The following is a 27,665-nucleotide window of genomic DNA, read 5'->3' on the forward strand; positions in this document are numbered from 1 at the left end:
TATTAACACTTTTGAATCTTGGAGATACCATTTGTAAGCACGAAAAGAACAACAACTCTTAAGTTCATTGAAAACTCTTTATACACGCTCATTAACAGTTTTTTTAAATCTTTTTTTTTTCATTACAATGATAATATGGTATTGAATAAATACAATTAAGAAAAGTAACCAGAAAGCGTGTTTGACACATTTATGAACTAAATAGACATTGACATTGTGTTGTTAGTAGATCGAGTCAATGATAAACCATGTTGTTCGAAATGATCAATATTTAGTGAAAAGTGAAAGTGTAATATAAATTTCAATATTTACATTACTGATACCTAATGTAGTACTAATAATTTAGTGTCTTTAGTTTGTGTTCATCGCTAATTATGTAGGAATTTAATTATCCTCAAAAATGCATTAATGTAGAATACATTTTTAAAATTAATATTAAATCTAGAAGCTTTTTAAAATGCATTGAGTTTTGAAGGATAACGTTATTGAAGTATTTCCCTTTCGTTGTAGACAAACCATATTTAAAAATTATAATTGTCGAGAATGGAAATATATAATGACTGAGAGGATAAATCTAAACAAAACATTTTTTAACAATTTAAGATATCATTAACGTGGAAATGTTAATTTGTATTCAATTGTATTGCCCAAAGTCTAAAATAGACATTAACTTATACTTAAAAATTATCATTCATGGTTTTAATTAATATAGTTGAGTTTGGGAATGCTATGAAGGCATTAAAAAATTTGATGAAAACATGTGTTTTAATTTTCAGTTAAAATATGTTAGCACTTAACTAAATTAACCTTAATTTATTGTACTTAAATCATTTGCACGAAATATTTGAAATTTGAAAACAAATCGTTAAGCATTGGTCATATATAATATATTATGAAGTTATATAAAGAAAGACTTTATATAAAATCTATAATGAACCACGTGTGTAGTACTATACAGTATAGATACTCTAAACTCAAATAGAGAGTACAAATCGTGGAAGTGTGGAACGTATATTTATACTATATGTAACGCGTGAAGCACATAGAAAAAACGAATCTGATATTTATAGCATCATCTTAAAATAAACATTTATAAACATTAGTGTCTACATTCGTATTGTATTTTATTATTTTTAAAGTTGACATAAATTTACAGTACAATATACCATATTATAAGTAGGTACATTAATAATTACCATATCGTTTATTGTTTAAAATTGTATTTTCTATTCACCAAACAAATTTAATTTTAAATGTATTATAGATATTTTTTGAAAATGTTCATGACGTGACCATTTTTACCTAGTTGTTTGAGGTTAGCAGCCTGCTATTATTTTAACTGGAAAATAATTTCTAATTTTAACTCCTTTGACTATAATTGTAGATGTATGTGAATAGTAAATACTTAGTTGGTTTCGTACATCAAACAAGTAAAAACTGTTTACAAACGTTTTATAATCATTTTAATAAATTACATTAACGTTAAACAAACGCACTTGACTTTTTAACCACAAACTATACCCTTTAATAGGGCCTAAACGAAATACTTAACCTTTTTGTACTAAATACCTAAATATTGTGTACAATCAATCAGAAATTATTTTCATTCAAAAAAATAAATATTCGATTTAAATAATTCAATATGTTAGAAGGTACTTCATAAAATATTGATTGAAACCTCTTAATTGTCTATATAAAAGTGGTTTAAACCATAACATTTATCATTAAAAATAATGTTTTCCGCTATCACAGATGCTATATATATATATATATATAATGATTATTATATAACGTATATTATAATAGTTTTAGAATACATTAAATATTTACAAGAAACTTAAAATGGTCTTCTATGCACAATATAATCAGCTATTTTTTCTAAAACATTAATTTTTTTAAAGAATAGAATTGTTTAAAAAGGACGATCAGTTTATTTCATTAAGTTTTATTAATTTATAAAATGTTTTAGTTTCTAAGTAGAACGTGTAATAATGCATTGGTTTTACAGCAAGTACTGTATTATTTTTTATTCACTATCACAATTTGAAGTATTCAATTTACTTTAATATTTAACATATAGGGCGAGTCTGATAGTTAATTCAATCTATAGTTTATGTTTTGGGGTAGTCTGAATAAGTCAGTAAAACTTATCAATATACTTTCTATAATAGTTAGAAAAATTAACAAAAAATAGTGAGAAAACTTAAATATTTGCACAATTCTAGTTTTCGAGGAAATATTGATTTTTGTTATTAGGATACGAAAGGGACGACATTTTTACCAAATATTTGTATTTAAATTTTTTGCATCATCAATAATGGAGCAATAGTATAACCTCAAAAGTTAAAAAAAGCCAATTTTTCAGAAGACTTACATTTTATCAGAGTAAAAATAAACAATAATACAAGTCAAAATGATTATTATGGAAATATGTATTTCTGGTTAAACAATGATGACTGCTTTAGGTATTTAGAAGTATGAAATTATTACTGTTAACTTTTAAGTTTATGTAGAGAACGTATGCATAGTATATTATTATATTTCAGATTTTTTTTTCTTCTTTCGATGTAGGTTGTAGGTAGCTACTATACCATATACCTCAAAATCATTTTTTTGACTTACAACAAACATTATATTTGCGATTTGTCACATGAAGCTTTATCAGATTATATTTTCTAATGCATATTTTTTTTTTGACGAAAACTAATTTAGCTTACTTAACTGCAAATGCTGAATCCTAAAATAATATCATAAAGTTTAGGTACTAGTAATATTATAGGATATTATTATCTACGCTCAGAATCATTTTTTATATATAATGATTATTGAATTCAAATTTAACACATCCACTAAGGTAAATTTTTAGACGCATATAATGTATAGCAGATCGTTATATCAACTCACCCGCTTTTTTAAATTTATATTGGTACAAATTTTGTTTACCGATTAAAAAGCTTGAAAAATGTTCAATACAAGTTTTTTCATAAGTTATATATTTCAATGTATCAAAAATACATAGGAAAATTTTTTTTTTAATAACCGTTTGATTATAAAAATATATAATATTAATTTCTGTAGTTTTAGGTAGAATCATTACATTATATGATTGTATAGAGTTTATTAGAGACTAATGAGTCTATATTATTTAAAATGATATCCCAACTTTGTCTGGCATTTGTCCAAGACTCGAGTGTCAATTACAACTCGTATGATGTAAATCACGTAAAAGTGGAATAAACATTTCATTTAGTGTGATGATTTATTTTCCATGAACAATCTAATTGCGATAATTAAATTAACTACATCCAAACTTCCTATTTTTGTTTGAAAGGTTATGAATTGTTTTTTATATTGTAAAAAAACTTGTAATTTAATAATAAAATTATTATATCTGAATTTGTTTCAAAAATCGACATTCAATTATACTTTTATAATAGATAAAAATATAATTATAACATCTGAATGCAATAATTTTAATATAAAAACTTGTCATGGTAAAACGTAGAAAATTAAGGCACTAAAATGTAATGTATTATTGTTTGTTGTGCTATATAATTGTAAGAGCCGAGAAGAGTACCAACGCAATATCATGATATATTTTAATTTTAAAAAAATCAATTTTAATTTACAATTCTGGTAAATTGCTTCAAAATTAATACATACAAAATAATCTACTTGAAGCGCAAATTAATATACTTAAATACTTACATTTAAATATAACATAAGAGGTCCAATCCACTATCTGATATTAAAAATAAATAAATTATTCTGAATGAAAAATTTCATTGGTCTACCTACGTATTAGTAAGATCGAGTCATAACATGCGGGTAAAACCTTCTCTTTGCGCTTTATTCAATCATAATGTAATGGTAATTTAATGATAATTCCGGGGTTAAATTGAATAATAAATTATAATTCAACGAAGGGAATCTCGAGTCAAATCCGAATTATTGGATCAATAAAATCAAGTTATTTATTTTTTATGAATCCAAAAAATTTAAATGTAGGTACATTGGTTATTTCTTATTATCAAATGCCTGTTGAAGGACAATTTCGGAATTCAATCAATTGAGAAAAAACTGTACTATTTTATAAAAGGCTTTTTACTGGATAAAAACTCGACCACACAAAATTATAGCTTACATACCTCTTAAGTTCTTGAAAATCTTTACGCAGACCAAAAAAGTGCATGATCTTTTGATTTAATTTTCTCTTGTGGCCTTAATAATATCTACCTGAGTTGCCATCTTGGAATAAAAGTATTCTATAGTATAAATTTAAAATTGTGATTTTAAGAATCAGCCAAAAATATTTTTTGGTTTCTATAGAATCGATTTCAATTTATTACTTGAATACCTATGCATTATAATATTCTACTGAAGTTTATCAAAAATATGGACTTTATTAACATAGAATACAGATTTGGATTGACCCAAAAGGTAATAGTTATTATAGTTTCTCTCCCCAAATCAATATTAACGTTTCTCTCAACAAATTATATTGTATCCATAATATAGTGTGTGATAAAATTAATCGGGGGTTATTTATAGACAAATTTGATATTTTCTCGACTTTTAAAATTATTAATAATATTATATTAAGATTTTATGAAATATAATATGTATTATAATATAATACGTGTTTATACTAAGCCAGACACCAACCACAAACACTAGCTACTATAGGTAATGGTATATAGTGTACGTACCTATTTCATTTGTATATAAATGACAACCATCAAATCGGGATTAATAGAAAGTTATCACATTTTTTACCGGATGGTGAAAATTATCATGTTGAAGTAATATAGACATGCAATTACCCGGTATGTTATCTCATCGATAGTTCTTTACAGCAAGACCGCCTTATGAAAAATGACATACTCCTGACTCATGTCATTCAGTTTGATAGCGATCAGATAAAAAAAACTTCAATAAGCACTATACCCGTTAAAAAATTTCAACATTTTGTTATGATTTTCCCATTTGCATAGACAATATAACTAGACTAAAATTTAGGTCATACTGTATAGAAAACAAAAACCATTAATTCTCTTCATAAATGATTTTTTCTTAAATTTACACTATACACCCTTAATATGCTCAACCCTAGTGACTAGTCGCTCTATCCAATTATTTTTACACTTTAAGAAGTACTATTTACTATCAATTGTCAAAACAGTAATTAAACAATTATATCAACCAAATAAAAGATACAATAAGAAAAACTGACATTACAAAAATGTCGTATTTTTTAATAACTCTAAAGAATGAACCAAACAATCGTAATTATACAATAATGTCTACAGCATAACCCAAGTAAATACCTAAACAGAACTGCATTTGTTTATGAACTAAAAATATAATAATTAAACTAAATAAAACTGATTAAAATAGCTTTATTCTCGCCCAAACTAGAGTTATTATTTTAACAAGGTAGGTGGCTATTTACATAATATAATATCGGCCACGCACAACAACATCTTCAATAAACTTTAACAACGCAATATTGCATGGAGTAAGGTCGCTGTCGGGAATGTTCAATTGGTAAAAAGTAAATTAATAACAATATACATTATATGAGTCTTACGTTGTAGTTAAATTATTTTTATTTAAGATCTACGCCTTATACCTACATGGTTTGTATCCGTAAATTTGTTTCAAAATGTATTTAAATAAAGACATCATACCTATCTGCAGACTGCAGTATAGATATTATTATTGTAAAATGATAATGTTTTAAATAAATGTTCCGACAACAATGAATTATGTTTTTACTTTTATTATGCATATTATGTCATAAAATGTTTAATACGTGAGGCGCATATAGCCGGATATAGGTGTATATATATATATATATATTTGTCCATGTGTAGGTACATCATACATTTTGAGACGAATAATGAGATATTGTTCGTCAAAGAATTTATTAACAACCTCTATATGCACTCGATTGACAGGATATGCTCGGGTAATTGTGCAACATAATATTAATGTTTTCCATTAAGACCGTGAAGGTTATAAACGTTGGTATGTGTACACATTTTCCGATTGACCAAACGATTTGCCAGTCATAGTGCATTATTTGTATTTCACAAGTTTTAGAAAATTTCCTTCATATGTTTTTTTTTACTTTTTAATAATAATGAAAAATTTGCCTCCTGTGTATTATAATATATTACTTATATAATATATATATATATATATATATTGTGTATCGAAGGGATCAGAAATTACGGCTGGATTGAACGTTTAAAATTTTTTTAAGTAATCGGTACAAACTACGCATAGGTATAGAATATCAAAAAATATCGTTTAAAAATGGTTATTTTGTTTTAAATGTGATGTGTTTTGTATATTTTGTGTATAACTGAAGTATTTTTTTTTTACCACTTCATTGATTGATGTTTAAATTAATCCAATGAACAATAATTGCTTTACGAGAAAAATTTAAAATAAAAATAGAATAAATCACCTGAATCAGATAAAAACAAAAAGTGTGATTATAATTTTTTTAAGAAAACAAAAAAGTATTCTTAAATTTTAATGTTTAAACGCATAAGCGTTCGGTTAGTAAATGTTCTATATTCAACGTAAGATGATTACAGTTGTAAAACGGCTTTAATAAAAGTTTGTTTTATTCTATTAAAATGCTCTTATTTTCTATATAAAATAATATAATACAGCTATTTAAGATACCAAAAAAAAAGAAGAATTTTCTGAACATTTGCTACTATTTTTCTTTTTAATAGAGGTTGATAATATGTTCAATCGAAATTCGTAAGAAATACAGTTTAATAAAATAAAAGACTTCCAATAAATTGTTGATTGTTAACTGTTAATTATTTGGTTTGATTTGATATAATTATAACACAATAACTAATAGTATACTAAATAATATTGGTGCTGTCTTTTTTATAGTTTATTAAGCGAAAGGAAAAAAGTATACAATAGTATTTGAAAACTGAATAAAAGATACCTAACATCTTTTTATTACTGGCCATTTTAATAAATATATAACTTTATTACAGATGCAACAAAATATTTAAATGATACGATAAAATCTCATTTTTATTTAAATAATAATATTTTCACCATAGAAATTATTATCTTATTCGAATCACAATTATTATTGAACATGGAGTTAAAATTTTATAACTATTTGTTTTTAAGTTTAAAACGCATAATTCTCGAACGACACTAATACAATTAAATCTATATCAAACAGAGAATACAGACAATTCTATATAAGATATACCTACTCGCACCTAAACTCGAGATATCTTTTAAGGTGGGTAATAAATTTCATCAACGAAGCTGAACCCGTTATCTGTTCAATAATATAACATAAGTAAATAAATGTACAAAATATTAATAAATTAACGTAGTTTAATGTACCTAAATGCAATGTAACTATAATTGATATAATATAATCATCGACTGTTAATACACCTTAAAAATAATTTAAAAATGTAAAAACTTAAATATTCAGTTTAATATGTATTCATTTTGCATGCTGTACAATTTAGATTACAATTAAAATAAAATAAATAATTAATTTTCCTTGAAATATAAGATAATAGTTTAAAATAACAATAGTTAATATCAAAAAGACTTTTAAAGTAGCAATATTCGGTTAGTAATATTACATTATTGTCTTACATTTTAAAATAAATTGCAGACTGCAGTGTATATTATTTTGTTATTGAAAAATAAAGTATTCTTTAAATCAAATATAAATATCACAATTTAAACTTAATCTGAGTGTCTAAAAAGAAACATAATGTCATCTGTAATGATTATTGTTAACAAAAAAAATAGTCTTGAAAATGTTTGAGTAGATATAAAAAATAGTATAAAGCTTTATGAAATACTACTTAATAAGTATTTCTTTATAAATATGTATAGATAAGTAAACAACTGTTTAATAATGTATTAGTTATTTATGTGATATTTTAAATTTTACTATAAAAAATGTGTTTATGCTGTTCATAGTTGCATTTATTTGTGACATATAACTATATTACATTTAGCCAAAAGCTATTTTTGATAGTACTTTTTAACGTTTACCAAAAATGTGTGTTTTTAATCAGAGGCTTCTAAATAAAAGCGGATTTGCTTTCAACGTGTCAATGTTAATGTAATAAATATGTAATAGTAACAAGTAGGTAGGTTCGTACATCAGTATAATTTTGTTCGGAAAATGCTCACGTGTCAAATGAAATATGATGTACTATAATATTTGGTTCGTTCATATATTGCAAATCGTTGTTAAAATTTTTTTGTTATATTACTCTATATATACTTTCCTCGCAAATATTTGTAACACCAAAATAATCAACAACAATTCATTTTCTTTATATAAAATGTCATTTTCAATGAACTGATTTATTAATTCTACCACCAGAAAAATGATCCAATATTCATTTTGTTACATCGTAGAAGTCATGGACAAATTTCGATCATTCTGTCCGTACTCACAGAAAACGCCCAATAACATGATAAATCAAATATGACGGTTGCTCTACTATTATTTAATAAACCAAAGAAGTTTTTTCAATTTTTGAAGAGTTTTGTAAGCACCATTATACTTTAAGCTAATCATTTTTCCAAAAATTAATTTACATTTACGTGCTTGTAATGTATAAAAACTTAAAAAAAGTACTCAAATCGTTATAAGCTTAGACACTTAGTAATACAGTTTAAAAAAAATAAAACTTGATGGCTACTTATTTATGTTTACTCGAAATTAGAATAAATAGGTACAACATAAATTATAATTATATTACCACAATATTATTATTATCATGAACAAAATCGTTTTTTCTCACGTGGAAATCAGCGTAAGAATTTAAAAACAATCATTATAATATTTCGTTAAAATTAATTTCAACTACTTGCTCCAGTTGACAATCGGTCGGCACTATAGCTGAAATACTTTCTGTTTCAAAACAATCTACACAAATATTTAAATGTTGCATTCGATAGGTTTATGTTACGCGAGTAAAATAGATAGGGCAGATAGACAAAATTATACGCGTGTTTGTGGTGCATGGCTTGAACGCAATCTCGACCGCAAGAAATGTATAAAACGCAGCACGATTGTTTAACAATTTTATACAATAGGTATATTATACATTAGCTATTATATCATAAGAAAACTTTTTTTATTGGTGTTTGTATACATTTGTCACATAAAAAGTTTACTATCAGGAAGCAAAAATTCGTGTTTTGTGTATCTCGTAAAAAAAAAAAAACTATACAATAACAAAACAATTGTTCGATTATAAAGTAGCATTATAGATACCTAACATAATAATATACATTTTAATAATAGCAAACCATTTACGACCAATATCGACAAAACCAATATTTTATTTTCAATATTTATGACAAACCCTACGGTAACATAAAGCGTCTTATAAAACAAATATCTCATCTTTATTTGTCTGTATTTCAGCCTCGTGTTACATGGATATAGTTATAACTTTATAATTTATAACCATCGTTTGAATTAGAAATTATCGTTTTATTCGTCAAGTACCGTACGCTCCCATGTATATGCCATGTTAAGTTTAATAACTCATAATAATAATAATAATAATAATAATGAAATGTTTGAATTTATTCAACGACAACGCGTAGCAGTTCATTATTTAATTTCAATGGAAGCCTCTATACACCTATATATTAAATATAATAGAAAACAAGAGCGTTTCGCGACAGCATTGCCACCGAAATACGTCTACTGCAGATTTTCCTGGCCATGCCGTCGTGGATTCGTTTGCCGTGCGCCGTACCGTTATATATAACAATACATATTTATATAGTTAATATATTTTTTATTATTATTATTACACTTCACAATAATATACTATAATACACACACACACACACACACACACACACACACACACACACACACACACACACACACAATTATTTATTACTCGCGCGGGGAGACCGACAAATTGCTCTTAATATTGTAATAATAAACGGGCGACTAAACGGCGGCGCGGTGTTGCGCTGTTACGCACGGTGAGACGTGTGTCGGCGGTGGTCTGCCGAAACAACACGCACCAACTCGGAACGGATACAATATATTATTATAATACCTAATAATAACAATGATAATAATAATAATACGTCCTATAAGGCTATAATATTATCCTTATATACTTATAGTATAATATAGTCATAGATAATATATATTATAGTATATATTATCTATGTATATAGTATAGCAGTTATAGTTGGGTATGGTTAGTAATAATAATAAATCATAATTACGATAGTACCTAGTAATAATTGGCCGCGAGAAATCGACCACAGATCATCGGCACGCGAGACTCACTTGTTGCTGCGTTGATCCGGTCGGATAGGTATAATAATCATAAAAATACGAGATAAATTGAAAGCGTTTTACACGTAAAAATTATATATTATTAACACGTAATTACAAACATCTGTTTTAATATAACTACATTGCCGTATGCGTATTTTATATTATTATATTGTCATGTGATCTACTTGTTTAGGCTAATTCATTATAATTTATTAGATTATTCGCGTTACAAAAATATTACAAATTCTTCATATCACATAAAAAAAAATACAAATTTTTAAATATAACCTCCCTTTGTTAATTCAATGAATTACGTTAAAAATGTCTGATATCATACGTCATATACAATATAGATGGGTTTTATGCACTACCTATGTAATAATTTATATGCCTACGTGTGTATACCTATATAGATAATATATCTAAAATCCCATTCTGAAAGTACCGGCTTCTTTAAATTTCGAAAGTAAATTGCACACATAATCAAACAAAAATAGATAAATTCAAAGAATATACAACGGATTTTTTTATATAGAAATATTATGCTAGGTACTATATTATAATTTAATACCTATTATACATATTATACTCTGTCTATATCCACCATTTATGATAACTAATATAGAATTTACTACTCAAAAATCTAACCTACTATACCTACCTATCCATAACAATGGTGCACCGAACTCAACTTGGGGGAGCACACTCATTCTTAAAAGATATAGTTATGCTTTTTTGATAATTAATTGCAAATTTTAATTTTTTTATTTTACTAACCTATATATTAATACTATAATAATCACAATTTATAATTTGATATTTAAATATATGTCAATAATATAAGATGTGATGACGATACAATATAATATCTTCTCGATTAGGCTCATAAAAAATCCTGGATTACCTAACCTAGTAATTAATTATGCTGATAGAATATTTACGCCAAAAAGTAAAATTCGATATTGTGTAAATTAATATTATGATTTCTATGAAAACATCTTTCATGATTTAGTAGTTATTATAATTATAAGTATAACTAGCAAAAAATTATTCAAATATGAATGTAATGTAATTATTTAGACAATAACTTTAACATTGGGTTATTATTTCATTTTAATGGTTATTTTTTAACGAGAATAAAATATAAGTACCATCACCTCTAAACGTTTCAGATATAATATTTTTTTTATTCCAATGTATTACGTTTCGATTGAAATGATTATGATGAGAAAGCGATGTAACGGATGTACGAGACTCTAATTATTATTACCTATAACTTATAGAACCAGAAGAACACTTTTTTTTTATCTATAGTCTTCTTCTAGTATTCTATTATTCATGTAATATCAATATTTTTGATACTTAGGAATATCTATGAAATGTAATTATTATTTTTATGTATAAATTATTTAGGTATTTCGTGATATTTTTCTAAAATGTCAGTATAACTAAATAAAACTAAATGAACTAAACATACATTGTAACATGATACCTATCATGTGAAAATACTTATTAATCATTACTAATTTCAGTGCAAGAAAATAATAAAAGAAATCTCAATAAGACATTAAAATAATAATCTTTATTCAAACTTTATTTTTAAATAATTTATCAGATGTTTATTTCCAAGTTAATATCAAATATTCAATATCTTTTAGAGAGGCACTTAATTTAATAAACCAAGTAATTGATTTTGATTTTTAAATCATACCAAGTTGTAACTATTCGAGAATAATAAATATCTAAAAAAATTTCAAGTATGTATATACCACTTAATTATTTTATTGTTTTATTTGCAATTAATTTCTTTATAAGTTATACAAAAAATATAAAATAACAACATACTTGAATGGTTAGATATCTTATAATTCTAGCTAATACGCTTAAATCGCTTCGATACGATTTGTATTATTTATGTATTATTGCATTAAACACATTATTTATCACACATTAATGATTAATAAAAATTAAATCAACTAATACCTATTATATTATTTATATGTATCAAATGATATAAGATAATATTATTATCTCTTCTTCTCAATAAATTTCATTTATACCTAACACAATAAAAGTATTGGTATTAATATTTAATAATAACAATGGCAATACTACCTCATTGGATAATCATGTTCAGCAATTATTTCAAACAATGATTTATACTTATTAATAGGTATCAAAAATACAATTTTTCGAGAATTTAAAATAAATTTCCAAAAAAATATCCTTCTACTTTAGTAAACGGCCAGTCAAGTATCATACAATTCCGTGTTTATATTTTTTATGAATTTTGGAAAAAAAACTTGAACCTATAATGAACAACTGATCTAAATAATAATTTATAAACAATATAATTCCATCAAATTTTTAATATCATTTTCTCGTACATTTTTAAATGTTAATAATATAATAATTAGGTAATCTTTTACCCTTGCCTACGCGGGCCTTTGAGTGTATTGCGGGTTACGATTAGTAATGTTGGAACACGTATGTTATGGGGGACAAAAATCCGGATGAACGCCCATCTAGGAGTCATCGACGCCGAACGATACTCGACCAACCACACAAATTTCTATTTAAATTTAAATACGTTTTATAAATACTCTGGTAATTTTAATTTATATGAAATTCAATTCTATCACATCATTATTTCACACAAAGTAATTTGTATACGAGCCATACGATATCTATCGTTCATATCGAGTAAGAATAATAAATACAATTTTTCCTAGCATGAAAACTGCATGTTGAATTGTTGAATACTCAAAACGGTCAAAACAAAACACAATGAAATAGAAGGTATTCTAAAAGATATCATTATTAACCCGGTTACACTTTCGGCTTATTCGTAACTAGTAAGAATACAAATTAATAAATATTATACTACCTATAAGATTTTTTTGATTTTTTTTTAAATATTTTACTACCTTACTTGATCACATACTGGAAATTATTCAAAGTTTTGCTTCAACAGATTGATAATTAAACATGAAGTAGATGTCAAAATGTAATTATTTTTGAGTTTTTATGAGAAAAAGAACACGTTAAAAATGTGTTCAATACCGGGCAGATGAGCGCAATCGAATTTTGACCGGTATGTCGTGACAAATCGATTACTCTCGGTCGATTTTCAGATGTAATCCTGCTTGTAGGAAAATAAACAAAAAACATACAGATATAGGGTGGGTCGTAATGTTCTCAACGATATAGATATTAGGTATATAGTCGTATATAGACAACGTCGAAAAGGCACAGACCACACTCTATAACATTGGAAGTAGGAATCGCCGCTTTCCGATTTGGGTAAAAGCGTAGAGTAATCGACGAGGAAAAATACCTCTATAGAATAAATTGTAGACTATATTTAGATCTATTATATTATATTATATGCACATCGTATTCGTATTGTTACGATAGATAAAACATATTATGCTGTTATAGTATTATTATAGCAATATATATATATTATGTTATTATTCTATTATAGATATTATATATTATAATATACACGTTCCCGGGCAACAAGTAAACACGATTTGATTTAACCGCAGTACACCTTAAAACATAATATAAACGGTGTCTATGGATTTAACAATGTTTGCGGGACATTATATTATTAGAGCGTTCATAGCAGCGCGTGTGATTTTCGACTAATACAATTAAATATATAATATACGTACAAACTACAAAGTTAAGCAGACATTAAACAATTACTTATATAATAATAAGAATTAATGAAATGGCTTTAATCAATAATATCGCAATCGCTCAGGGTACAGACTAAGCATCTACCTATACACTAATTTTAATTTATTGTTATACAATATTAAAGGAAACCGAACGGGCCAATAACGTAGGTATTATTATTCTAAGCCGATGATAATATTATGACCCTTGTTAATGGTCTCAAATTGGATGCATCTGACGGAATAGTATAAAGTCATATGCGGTGATTTAGTGGATTTTAGATTGGAAACACTTAAATTATTTTTAAATAAATCTTACAGTTAAAAAGTTAAATAGGCAAACAGATTTGCATCACTGATTAGCAATATCCAATAATACATAAAAAAATAAATGTCAATAAAATTATATTAATTGAATATAAGTAGGTACATAGCTAATACTTTTATAATAACAAATAATCAAAAATATGTTAAATTTTTTTAATAGGTAAATAGGTATATACTAAATATACAAGAACTTAGAATTGACTCGAAATTGTATAACTAAAATAGAAACTAATTTACAATTAATTTTGAAATAATAATGAATCGTTACAATATTACAAGCTATAATAAAATAATAATGCTTAACTAACGTGAATTTTCGTAGAAGCTTAAATTAGTTTTAGTAAGCTCATAATATAAGCACTCCTTTCTACCAAGACACTGCCTACACAGTCGTCTATCGAGTTCGGAATCCATAAACCATCCTCGTGCTGTGCTCTGTGCATATAGTATATCATACAGCAGTGTACCAATAAATATTGCCTACTTGATACCACAAATGTGTACGTACGTATAACACTAAAACATCATGCATTATGTTCGAGCATTTTTGAAAAACACTAATAAACGCAGAAGACTGTTTCCAACTAGATATCCTAATAACTCATAAGTCATAACAGAATAATAATTGTACATAGTCACCAATACTCATGATGTTTAGGAGATCGACCACGCATACATATGCTTTAAACAGCTATATTGTATTTTAGACACAACTGCATTCTGTGAATTATTTAGCATGTAATAATTTTAATATGCATTATAGTTTACTTAAAACTTTTTATTTATAGTTACAATGCCGGGACATTTACTTGGAGGACACCGGAGTCCATTAAGTAAAAAACTCGCCCACCTTTATCTTGTTGCACACATAAATAACAAATAACGTCATTGCAATTTTATCAAACATTCAAGCAAACAACTTTTCTACGACTATAGATAAAAATACAAAAATATTAACAACAAACATATTATGCCACATTTTAATCTTAAATTTGTTACGTACTTATTTATTATTCACAACTGTAAAAGTAAATAGCGTTTTATTTTAATAATGTTTCTAATAAATTGTTTTTATTCATCATTGCCTATCACTATTCAGGATATAATCTGGTGCCATTTACCTATATTATCTGATATGATTAATCATTACGATAAATTATTTATTTACATAATTCAAAAGTGTTGTGTCTGGTATTTGATCCAAAAAATACATTTAAAAAAATTAACAACTATAATTTATTAAGCAACAATACTATAATATAGGTATTGTATAAGACTATACCTATCTACACTATTTTATTAATTCCACGAATTTCTAGTTTTTATTTAATTATTTTTAACTTAAAAACGGAAAGAAATAATATTGTAAGCACATTCTTAAATTCTTTTTCATATACCTATGAGTAATTATATAATATATCAGAATAAACTTACTAGGGTATACTAGATTTACAAAAAAAAATTTATAAGGCTTCCTATATATAGTAGAATAAATGATTAAATTCGTTATTGATTAGTCATCATACCAATACCTTACACCTTAAAAAAAGTATTAAACAAAGTAAATACATGAGTTATTTTATTTTAAATATTACGGCTGTTTAAATAACTTGGTTATAATTTAAATTTTATACATTTCAAGTAAATATAGTTTGTTTATTATAACTGCCCATACTAACTTTAAAACCTAGATTGAAATAAAAATAAAAATATATAATATTAAATATGTATTTATTACGTCATATAATATTATGTATGAAATAATGTTATATTCTTATTTAATTACTTTAATGCAATAAATTAAAACTTAGTTGAATTTTTCTTTAAATATTAACAGATCCATTTATTACATAATTAAAACGCATATACTTACTAATTACAATTTATTCAAAAATCTAATCTTAAAAATAACTAAATATGTAATCCCATAGGGATAATGTGCCATACAAAGTTTTTCGTAGGAATTTAATTTACTGCCCATTTTAAAGTTCCATCTAAGCTGGTTTTTATATTCCATTCAAAACCGTGTTGATTCTCTCATAAAAATGATATTCGAAGAGGAAAATATTGAGTATCACAAAAAAATTACACTAGAAATAACATTATACTCACTAAGAAACAATGATCACAAAAAAACCTACCATGATAACTATTCGTTCATAATAATAATATATAACGGAATCTATATTGTATATTTATAAATTTTCTACAAGTCACGAAGTTAAAAAATTAAACAAAGAATAACCATGTTATACAGAGTGTCCCAAAGAGATCTGACATTCTGACAAATGAAATAACTTTTGTTCTAATCAATATTTTTTTTAAATTTCTTTTAAATATAATCCATAGACACTTGCACTACATTTTTAAAATACATTTTTTATTTTTTTATTTTTAATACTAAAAATAAAAAACTTAAGAATTGATAAATTTTTTTTTCGAAATATTCAATATAACCAATTTGTAAATTTGATTTTCAGAAAAATGTATATGGTAAAAACACTTATTTAAGTCAAAAGGCTTATTTTTTACAATTTTTTTAAATATCAATATTTTCGTTAGGTAAATTATAGTAATTTATAGTTTATACATCACATATTATTAAAATAAATACAATAAAAAAAATAATTAGATTTTAACATGCACTTATTTAAAAATGTTCTTATGAAATATTTTTAAAAAACTTTATTATTATTTGAAATTACAAGGTTTCTAACATAAACTAGATTGTAATTTACTTAACGAAAATATTGATATTTAAAAAAATTGTAAAAAATCAGCCATTTGACTTAAATAAGTGTTTTTACTGTATACATTTTTCTAAAAATCAGATTTACAAATGGGCTATATTGAATATTTCGAAAAAAAATTTTATCAATTTTTAAGATTTTTATTTTCAGTATTAAAAAATAAAAAATGTATTCTAAAAATGAAGCGCAAGTGTCTATGAATCATATTTAAAAGAAATTTTTTCAAAATATTGATTAGAACAAAAGTTATTTCATTTGTCAGAATGTCAGATCTCTGTGGGACATCCTGTATATATTCAAAAAATATAAAAACATTTAACAAAATATCTATCTAAAATAATATATAAGTATCATAATAATAATAAATAATAAAATCATCCTACGTAATTTCCCGTTTAGCATTTTATTATGTATGTTAAACTACACAATATAGGTAATATATTTTGCACTAAAAAGTTCCTATGACTTTTCTAAAAATAAATTTATGACCTGCTCAATATAAATCACATAAAAATCATCAAACTCAAAAATGACATAAGAATATAAGAAAAAAATCGCTTTCAACAAATTAATTAAACATGCATAATTATGTATTAAGTCGTATTAAGTCGTATTAAGTACGTTTATAAATATAAATATGGAATAAAAACTTAATTCAACAAATTACATTTGTATTACATTGTACAATGATAATATCTCTTTAATATTTGATTATTGGAATTTAAATAAATGACGAAAATTATTTATATTATAGGTAAGTACTACGTACTACGTAGTAATATGTTTATATTTCAATTAAATCAATTTTTAGTCATGATAATATGATAAATAGGAAAACAATTAAAAAAAATCATTAAAAACATCAAGATTGACACAAAAATATAAAATCCGATAAAATGCAAAAAAAAGTCAACCAAGATTTTGTGAATATAACATGGAGTACTTGAAACACATTTGTTTATTAGTTTGGAAAGCATCGTGTAAAACATTCCAAAAAATAGATTCAAATGCATTGCAATTCAAATCCTAGTTATAATTATTAGAGCCGTGATATAGTCATATAAGCATATTAACATATTATATAAGATCTAAAAAGTACTAAGAATGTCAGCACTTATAAGTTATATGTTATGTTTTTAAAATAGGAAATATTTATATACATATATTAATAAATATTTCTTACCAATATAATTTTTTTTAATCAAATTAATTTAAATAAAAAAATGTTATAAATAAAAAAAGAGATTAGTTTTATTGTTTTAAATTATCTTAAAAAAGTCAATAAACCTCTGCTAATAATAATATTATGCCCTACGTGTAAGTCAATAGCAGAAATTAATTAAAAACGACATTGCTACTACAAACGTGGGTATAAATACAACACACAAACTAAGTTTTTATTTACGATGGTTCCTTCGCTAGGTAAGCTTTGTAAAATCATAATTTCACGTGGTAAATATATAAATTACGCATACAATATTATATTGTTATAAAATATACCTTTATAATTGTTAAACATGACAAAAATAGACTATGGTTTATTTTTCTACACATCAACATTCAACCGATTTTATACAATTATACTATACCTACTATATTATTTTCAGTGAATTTTTTTTCATCTTAATTTGCCACTCGTTATAATATTGTCAAACAATTTTTTTTCGAAAACTTTTCATTTTATTTTTACTAAATTAAAATTCAACAAATAAGTAACGGACAGGACTTACACTACCTACCTATTACACTTAAGTTATGTAAATAATGTTTAGGTACAAATATATAGTAGGCACCTAACTACCTAAGACACAAAGTACTTAAATAATTAAGTTAACTCAGCATTTTTTCACAGGTTACAAGGTCTGGCCATTCTGAGGTACAATAATAACATTTTTAATATTTTGACTCGTAACTTCTCTTATTAAATAGTCGCTATGCGTAATTCAAATATTAAAATTAACATATTTTTATTATTTTCCCGTATTTATTTTGAGGGCTTTGAGGTTCAGATCGATCATGAAACATTTTAACATATTCATATTTATTATCATATCGAATATTGAACACTTTAAGTTTCGTCACGTTTTAAAGCATTAAGGGTAAAGATAGGGCCGTACTGCCATAAATCTTAAGTATAGTGTATTTTATTATTGTTTCGCATTTTATGCCGAAATATTGCAACTGATGTGGAAATACTGTGTAAAATAAATAAAATCTGTATCAATTTTAAGCCCTCTTCCTCCCCTCCTTATAACTGTTTGGTAGTTATTCAGTACATTAAAATTTAAAGTATACAATATAAATATACTATACATTTTCTGAATAGGTTAAATGTTTACTATCTTTGGAAAATCTAAAGAATTTTTAAATAGGTATACGATTTATCATATTAACATAATTTAGTATAATAAAATGTTCAACCATGTAATATTTAAATATAAATGCACTGCATTGCATTTTAAATATTGATTCATAAAATAATTTCTGATTATTCCACATGCCACCTCAACTAACTAAAAAGATAATAGATAATATGGTAAATACTAACATCCGGCTTAACACAAGTCATACAATTCAAGTTATCATATTTATTAGTTTTTTATTCATTATCAACGATCAAAATAATAATCTTATATAATATGAATAATAGATATTGTTGCGATACGAACATTGAACAACTTCACATTTATGAATGAGTTTCATCAGAAATTTAAATATGAATTTCCGAGTTAAAATTTTACCAACATCCGTTCCGATACTTCAATGCAAATATAATATATTGTATATTTTTAGTTGAATTGCATTAAATTTCTGATGACGTACTGTAGTATTATGTGATATTTAAATGGTTCGCATTGTTATGTCATGTCAATTAAATAAATCGATGAACATAATCCGTAGTCTCAATGTATAATAGTATGTACTGAAAAACATTTCAATCTCAATGATATTAACATAATTACGTATGTATTTTTTTTTTTTTACTTGTGGTCATCTAACCTTTTTTTCATGTTAAGATTGCGTTAACACTTATTTACGTTTGTGATCGTAAAAATCTAATGACACTTTTTTAACGTATTTAAATATTCAAATGAAAAAAAAACCATCGATATGTTATTTAACTGTATTTTTGTGTAGATTTTAGATATATTTGCGTGTTTGCGTGCATATACTAATATTATATTATATTATGTACATTATATATACCGTACGCCCTAAATAATAATAAATAATAGCTGCACAGAATTAATTTTAAATATATACATACATATTATATTAATCTATAGGTACATAGGTATAACAATATTAACTGTTTACTATATTCCAATAACTCAATCATTTTTGTCAAGTGTTTTTATGCGGTTTTTGATACGTTACACATTTAAAACTCACATTTTTAATTGATGTTTTCGGAGCAAATTATTTTCCAATTTTTATCACGTTATTCTCCAAACAACTACTGTGTTGTACACGAGATACGTCCTACTTTCTCCGTCGCTTCAATGACAGAAATCTGCGACGATAATAGACTGTTAACAGAAAAGGGTCCTCGCACACGTCAAATGCGTCTGTGTAGGCAATCGTACAATGCGATGTTATAATAATATTTAAGTAACGTAAAATCAATTAACATTTAGACCGTTATCTACAATGTATGAGTAAAAAACCACATTTCTATACATAGTGTCTGGTGACTGATGCACTGTGATGATTACACAACGATTTTTCTTTTCCATTTTTTCTTCTTTTTGTCAATTGTAGTGGACTTCACGGCCCACGAAAATATAATCGACATTGTCCTAATAGTGTTATTGTACACACGGACATGTCTAAATTCCACAACAAAAATAACAATTTTCTTGTTTGTTTGTTTCTACTTTTTTCTTTACTCGCATAGTTCTCCCACTAAGCGGCAGAGGTGGCCCAACCCTAAATTTTATAATGTGAATTTGGATTTGTACCAAAATCGAACATAAATCATCACACGCTTAGGATCTAGCGACGCAGATTTTAAAGCAAACTTAAATGTATTGTTGTTCATTTTTTAACGACAGATATCAAAGTGCGCGTGAAGTTTTACCGAAGAAATGTCTATTGTTGACTGTTTTAATGTTTTATTTTCTTGTACATCATACACAACATATTTCAGTAGTTACCTACAATGAATGGGTTGATAATAATAATAATCTCGATTTAGATAATGACAACGAGTTGTAATATTCGTTATTATTTCCATTCTCCAGTTGATGCGAATCAGAGGTGGTCAGAACATTAAACATAAAAAACAATATAAATGTCCATTATACTGAACCACATTACCGACAATGTAATTTTGTAATGTTAGTGTTTTAAAATATAGCATTGTTCTAATTTGTTTAATATTTGTATCAAATATTTAAATTAGACTTTTCTAGATTATGATCTAATTACCCACATATATGGATATTCGTTAACTACATATTTTTATATATTTTTAGTCACTTTTAATTATATCAACATTTTAAACAATATATTCTAGAATGTCAACTAACTAGATCATGTTATTGACGACCTCGTCTTAAATGGCATACCTTTAATAATAAGTAGCTAAAGAAACTTTACTGCGATAAAATAACACATTTACTATTAAATTTATCTGAATTCATATTTTACTCATAGCCGGAAAAACCTAATCTATATTTTATTTATTATTACATACTATTGTTATACTGTTCATTGGGTATTTTGCTTAACCTTGATTTTAATTTTACCATAATGCATATTTTGAAATTTATAATAAACATTTTCGTAAAATACACACAATAATTCAAATACAAAACCTAAAATGTTTAATGCACTGTGTAAATCAAATGCAATGCTCATAAGTCATTACATAATAATTGTATATTTTAATATTTGTTTAACTATATTTTTTTGCCATTCCATATGTCTTACACAATTTATTTTAGAATCCTAAGCTGATTGAAGGATCCTGGATCTATTAGTTTTACAATATTTTCTATTGAAAAGCTACAAAAATATCATACAACACCATCAGATTAGATATTTAATATTATTGATCTATGTTTTGAACAGTGCCTAAAAGGTTTTATTTGTATTTTCTCAGTAGTTTCAGTAGATAAATAGCAACATTTATGTAAAATTTTTATCGTTAAATTTAAATTCAAACATACCCACGGTCCACACAATATTAAATAAAATTTAAAACATTTTTAATATTAAAAAATATACCATAAGGCCATAAGGGTGATAATTTATTCTTCACATTACAAACTTTAGCAATTAATATATTTATTTTCATTCATTTATTAAATGGTACCTATAGGTACTTGCTATTAATTTTGGTTGTTGATTTATTTATTATTACCTAAAGATATGATATTTATAATATTTTTGAATTTTTATTTTTTATTTTAATTATTTATACACATAATTATTTTCTGTAATTTAAAAAGCACTATCCGTGTTTTATTTATTTATAAATTATTATCACCTATCCATCATTAAGTGAGTATTCAAAAATTATTAAATAACTGTAATTTAAAAATTAAAAATATATAAATTGCTTTAAAAATTGCTTTAAAAATTCCAAACAAATATTTTACGATTCAATCAATAATTTTATTCTTATATCTTATGTTCTTATTAGATATAAATCATCCTGATGGAAATATATCAAGTGACCATATTAATTTTAGGTACTTTTTAATTAGGTATTACTTTAAACAAATAATTAATATAAAAAATGTTTATTTTGAAATAATAATATATACTTAGATAATTATATAGGTACCTATCATCTATTACTTTATAAATAAATGTGTATTATATCCATAATATATTATATTATATTTATTATAATATATTACTGTGTGTAAGGTGTAAGTAATAATTTGTGTGAGACTGTGAGGTGTTCTTTTTTCTATAATTTTTTATCTTAATCCTTAGATGCATTTTTTTATTATCAAATCTGTTGAAACATATAGATAAGAAGGTACTACCTATTGGTAAACGGTGGATCTTTAAGCTGTTTTCGGTCTTTTTCTCTTCATTAATCTTATCGCTCGGGTATTTCAAGCTGTTATAACTCAAAAAGTATATGTGTGAAATAATATTATATTGTACAGTTTTTCTATAAGCGTGACGAATTTGTGCAATTGAGTTTACTTATATTTAAGCATATTATTTTAGTAAGATGTACGACTATTATGAGCGTACAGAAAAAAAAATGTTTTATTTTAAAATTTAATTATTTGCATTTTAAGTATTAAAAAAATATTATAGGATATAATATACATAAGTAAATATTACAAGAAATAAACTCTAATATAATATGTGAAGGATTAATTCCTAAATTGTTCGTAGATATAATGTTCTATATATTACTATATATTGTATTAAATAAGTATTGAAAATTGTGATCTCGTGGGCCCCTATCACCTTGAAAAATAAATAACTAAACAAATATTTATGGTCTTTTAGGTTGGGAAATTTTAAGTCTTATGAGATTCACAACACGAATTTATCAATTTTAATTTAACATAAAAAATAACAATAATTTAATACACATGTTCAATGAATTTTGATAACATTGCTCGATTCATAAAAATTAGTTCAATATTTTTCTGATTTCTGTTTGTGACATAGGTACTGACGTATTTTATACATATTAAATAGAAGTCACCTTCAAATGTAGGTATAAGACTTTTGAAATTAAACATTGAATGTACACACAAGCATCATATTTAAAAAAATGTAAATTGCTGAGCATTTTTAATTGGTAGTCAACGGTGCTAGTATATTTTAATTTCACTGCTTTCTTCATAATGACAATATATTTTTTGATATTGCTCTAATTAAAATAATGATACCACTAATTAAAATAATATTACCTTAAATATTTAGACAATATATAATTTTTGGAACCACTATGATTTTAGAACAATATTTTAAATTTCCTATCAACAAAATGTCAATTGAGGTTAAAATATTACATCAATTTAGTTTATTATGAACCAATATTTATATTTAATATATTTAAGCAAGTTTTATACATATTTATATTCTATATTCAATTATGTATCGTTTCTGGACATGACAAAATTTTATGAACAACTTCGTGTTATGCTAATCTTTGTTGACCCTAAATTCTAAATCCTAAAAATTACATTATACGTATTTTCTAGAACAAACACAATTGGTTTTAATAACATTTAATTTTAGATAAAAATATTCATGTTGGATTCAAATAAATTTATTAAAATATATTAAATCAAATTGTACAAACTGCCTATTTAGCTTCTTATACCTTTATTAATTTATATTTCATTCAATCTTATCTTAAAACGATAGTTTTAAATATTTAAAATCTTAGTATTAAAGTATTATATTATAATATCATATTACCGCCAATAATCATATATAGGTAAATCTTACCTAGTTATTTGTTTTCGCGATTGATTTTTTCGACTTTTGATTAATTATAAAATATACTTATAAACATTACAAATATAAATCGACATTAGACAATTATCAATCTTAATATTGAATTATGTTCTATATATAGTTTAAATAGTCGACACACATTTTTACAATTATTATAATTTATTTATAGTTTTTAATTTAAATATAAAATAGTATTTTTAATATTCTGTTAATTATATGATTAATTGTATTAAAATTTTTAATGGTGATAAATGATAATACAATAAAAAACAATGAGTGTCTAATGATTGAACACAAATATTTTATATTAAAAATCTTCTGACGGCTTAAATCAAATAGTTAAATTAACTGTACCTATTTTGTTTATCATTAAATTCAAGTGTATTATACTTATGTTGTTTTTGTTCAATCTAGTTTTCTGTTTAAAATATGTATCATATGTTTTTCATAAATCAACTCCTGATTATAGATTTATATGATGTTATAACAAGTTGTCAACGATAGATTTTAATAAAATATCAGTTAATAATTAAAATTATTTACATTCGATGAAATAATAAACAATTTTTTCAAACATTTACATCAACAACTATTGAAAACGGATTATAATATAATTTAATATTCTCCAAAATGAACTACACCGTTTTGTTTATTTTTAATTTTCAATATTACACACTATTAAACTATATTATATAACGACCGGAAAAATGTTCATATTATAAGTAATGTAATTTACTAATAATGCTCACTCTCCATATTTTACTTTAATGTTGCATTTATACAAATTCTGAGCATTGAATTTTTAAATATTTTAAATACAGACTTAAAACCCAAAGATATATTTTATTTTATATGTAAAATCTTGAAATGTTTATACCACAAAGGCGTTTACCGAGACAATACAACTTATTTTTTTTTTTAAATGAGAACCACCCTTTTTTGCTAAAAACTGTTAACCACATGATTTTTTCTGAAAATCTTGATACATCTTAATATCATATTTAAAAATCGAAAGAGTCTTTTAATCCTTAATAATAGTTTTACATGCTATATAAAATAAATATGCCTAATATATTTATTATAGGTAATTAAGATTTTTTTTTAAATTTTAAAATGTTGATATATTGAAATAAATAGGTACCTTTAATTTTTGTTTCATCGTATTCGAAGATATTCTGTTAAAAAGTATAGTAAAACCTATTTACCTATACAATTTTGGATTGCTCAAGTTATATAAGAAAATTCATTTGTTTATTAATACATAACTTATTATTTAAAACATTTTCTGGCTAAAATTTTGAATTTAGTGATCTTTGGACAAAATATATTCTGAATAGGAATTGTATTAGAATTGAATTGAAAATATTTAACTTTTAATGTGGGTACTTGGGTAGCCATCAAATAATCAAATTCCTATATATTTTAAATGTATTATCATGAACAACTTTCCTTATTCCTTAATACATAAAATGTAATAAGTCAGAACCTAATCGTTTGAATTTTCATTTAAGTAAATTTAAAGTTTCAAATGGGATTTGCATGTGATTAAAAATGTATACCTAGTAAAAAAAAAGTGGTAGTCATTTGATACAATGAAAATTGTACGATTTCAGGACACTTTCTAAAAGCAAACTTTAAAATATATGGTCAAGAAGACGTATTTGAAATTTCGAAAATCCAAATCTAAATAAATGCAATATTAATGGCAAACATTATGTAAGTGAAGAAACTTGGTGAATATTTGTTTTCTGTATAGTATAATATGTGTGTTGCTTTTAAAAAATTTCACGTTTACAATATAGCATAATGTTATTGTTTTATTAATTACCTGCAGCAGTGGCAGACGGAAGTGGATTTATGATTATATATCTGTCCGTGTACACACACGTAAACAGCGTTCCGCTGGGTATAATAATCTATTATTTTTCGTTGAAAGCTGCCGCAGCGTTGACGACAAGCTTTTTTGACGCAGAACGACAAGTTGATACACCTGTTGATATCTATACAGTTTTGTTTATTTTCGTCTTGTTGTGTAATTGATTTTTGCTACCGTCGAAAAATCGAAAAATCGACAATAAACATGTATCGTAACAATAATAATAAAGACGCGTCACCGACGGCGGTGAGTCTTCGATGGACCAAAAAACGACGACGGCCCTTACGCGTTTAGGAGAAACATGGTAAGTCGCGGTACAGGCTTGGGCATGGTACATCGATATTATGAATTATTATTACGAGTGTTATGCGGCCGTTGAAACGAAGACAGTGTACGTCAGTTTATAATAATATTATTGTTGCAGTTTATTATGTGCAATAATCGAATGCGAACACTGCAGCTGCAGAGCTGTTTCTGGTACGCAGTCACCGCGCACTTCAGCGGACACAATCTCAATCGTTGGCGAGCACCGCCACTATCTTGAACGGTAAGCGGTCGGCGACTGATGCCGTGCGTGTAACAAACACGACCCGGTGGCGAACGCGTGTTCGTTTGTTTCGGTCTCCGCGTGTCTCGGCGGTGTCGGCGGCGGCGGTGACGGCGTAACGTACGGTAGTCATCCTGTTCGCGAGTAGGGAAAATAGTGACTTGCGCCGCGCTACTCGTAATAACGCGACGTTGTATATTATTATAATAATAGTACGGTTGTTATTATTAGGTATATTGAGACGGTTATCGCAATATATAACATAATAACATTAGGACCGTATTAAGGACTTTGTAACCCAGCAAACATCATAATATGAAGCACTGCCCCTCTCTTTAAGGAGATTGCAATATTTTATTTTGCTTAAACCAGAACTGAGGATGTGAAATTTCCGGGAGCAAAATGTGGCGAGAATCCCTTGAAAACCATTAAAATTCAATGAACCAAATAACAATCAATCCGACATTCCGACAAATATTTTATAATTGTTAATAACTATGAAATTTAAATTGGATACGCAATTTTTAAGATCATTTTTTAAATATTTTAATCAGTTTTAAATACACAAAATCTCTCTCTTAAAAAAATATAATAGATAAGACGAAAACCGGGAAACGGGAGGTACCACAAAAAGGTACTGAAAGTAAATCATCGATTGATGTCATACGAATTTATAACTGCAACGAAT

The 27,665-nt window shown here is 25.3% G+C and overlaps 1 protein-coding gene across 3 annotated transcripts in view; it reads right to left on the reverse strand.

Moving 5' to 3' along the window:
- LOC107169036 (extracellular serine/threonine protein CG31145) overlaps window positions 1-26,970 on the reverse strand; it is a 74,930-nt gene extending 47,960 nt beyond the window's left edge. For 2 of the 3 annotated variants that reach the window (XM_089222251.1, XM_089222252.1), the window contains exon 1: window positions 26,383-26,970. The gene's annotated coding sequence lies outside the window, so the exon portion shown is untranslated. The remainder of the gene's footprint in view (window positions 1-26,382) is intronic. The other variant, XM_089222253.1, reaches the window with a different exon arrangement.
- Between the last annotated feature and the right edge of the window lie 695 nt (window positions 26,971-27,665).

The sequence above is a fragment of the Diuraphis noxia genome, unplaced genomic scaffold (assembly GCF_037042655.1).
Source record: "Diuraphis noxia isolate RWA-SAM2 unplaced genomic scaffold, SU_Dnox_SAM2 contig0003, whole genome shotgun sequence".
NCBI classification, from domain to species: Eukaryota; Metazoa; Arthropoda; class Insecta; order Hemiptera; family Aphididae; genus Diuraphis; species Diuraphis noxia.